A 1,581-nucleotide genomic window follows, 5' to 3' on the forward strand; every position below is an offset into this window, starting at 1 on the left:
CATCTAAGCACACCCTAGTCATAATAATGAAAACTTTAGATAGAGATAGAATACTGAAAGCTCCAAGATAAAAAAGGGAAAATACTTACAAAGAAGCAATCTTCCAGGCCCAGAGAGGTGGTGCATATAGTAAAATAAAGTCAATAAAAAGAATGCCCATCAAAAATACTTCACCCAGCCAGACTTTTATTTAGGTTAAAAGAAAAGTTATCAGAAAAAAATGCTCAGGAACCTTACAGAATCAAAAGCAATCTTAAAACAAGAACTGAAGGGGCCGGAGAGATAGCATGGAGGTAAGGCGTTTGCCTCTCATGCAAAAGGTCATCGGTTCGAATCCCGGCGTCCCATATGGTCCCCCGTGCTCGCCAGGAGCGACTTCTGAGCATGGAGCCAGGAGTAACTCCTGAGCACTGCTGGGTGAGACCCCAAAAAAAAAAAAAAAAAAAAACAAGAACTGAAGAATCTACTTTAAGGTAAGACATACCCCAGAAGCACACCGAACTTCTACGAAAATATGACACAAATTCCTATGACAATAATCTCTCTCAATGTCAGTTAACTTAATACACCAATTAAGAGACACAGTGTTGCAAAATGAATCAGAACATTAAATACAACATTTTGTAGTCTGCAAACAAAACATCTGAATAGTCAGAACAAATATGGACTCAAAGTCAAAGGTTGGAGGACAATTTTCCAAACAAACAACACATGTAAAAAGTCCAGGATGGCAGTACTAACATCAAATGACACGGCTATAGGTTTTAAAAGGTCATAAAAGAATATGGAAATGTCTCACTAATTAATATGTGTGGTGCTCGCTTCGGCAGCACATATACTAAAATTGGAATGATACAGAGAAGATTAGCATGGCCCCTGTGCAAGGATGACACGCAAATTAATATGTGTGTACATCAAGAAGACATCACACTACTAAACATATATGCACCCAATACATATATGCCAGCAAATATTTAAAACAACTGCTGATATATTTGAAGAAAGATATAAATAGCAAAGCAATAATAGATAAAGACTGTAACACCACCATATTACCCTTGAAAGGCCAACCAGCTAAAACTCAAGAAGAATATACTGGCTTTGAGGGGAAAAAAAATGAAAGAAAGTGCCTTTAATATATATGGCATTTGATCCCCAGAAAACTGGATAAACATTCTTTTCCAATGCACATGGGTATTCTGCAAGATAGACTACATATTGTCCATAAAACATAAAGTCAACAAGATAAAAATTACATCAAATACTGTCAGATCATGACTCATTGAAAATAGAAGTTAATTAAAATAAGACATGGAGAAATAACTTAAAACCTGGAAATTAAATAGGTCACTACTGAAAAATAAATGGGTCAAAGAAAAAATTAAGTTTCCTAAAAAAAAAATAAAGACAAAAATGTGAGAATTTGTGGAACACAGCAAATCATTATTAGGAAGAGAATGTATAGCTTTGCAAGTATTCATCAGGAAGAGAGGGCCTACTTAAATAACTTTATTTAACAGCTTAAAAAATTAGAAAGTAGCCAACAAAATTAACCAAAAGTAGGCTTTCAGAAGAAAATAA

At 34.9% G+C, this 1,581-nt stretch overlaps 1 pseudogene; it reads left to right on the forward strand.

The window, feature by feature from the left end:
- Nucleotides 1-814: 814 nt before the first annotated feature.
- On the forward strand, nt 815-911 carry LOC126012285 (uncharacterized; annotated as a pseudogene).
- Nucleotides 912-1,581: the final 670 nt, after the last annotated feature.

Source organism: Suncus etruscus, chromosome 6, assembly GCF_024139225.1.
Source record: "Suncus etruscus isolate mSunEtr1 chromosome 6, mSunEtr1.pri.cur, whole genome shotgun sequence".
Taxonomy (NCBI): domain Eukaryota; kingdom Metazoa; phylum Chordata; class Mammalia; order Eulipotyphla; family Soricidae; genus Suncus; species Suncus etruscus.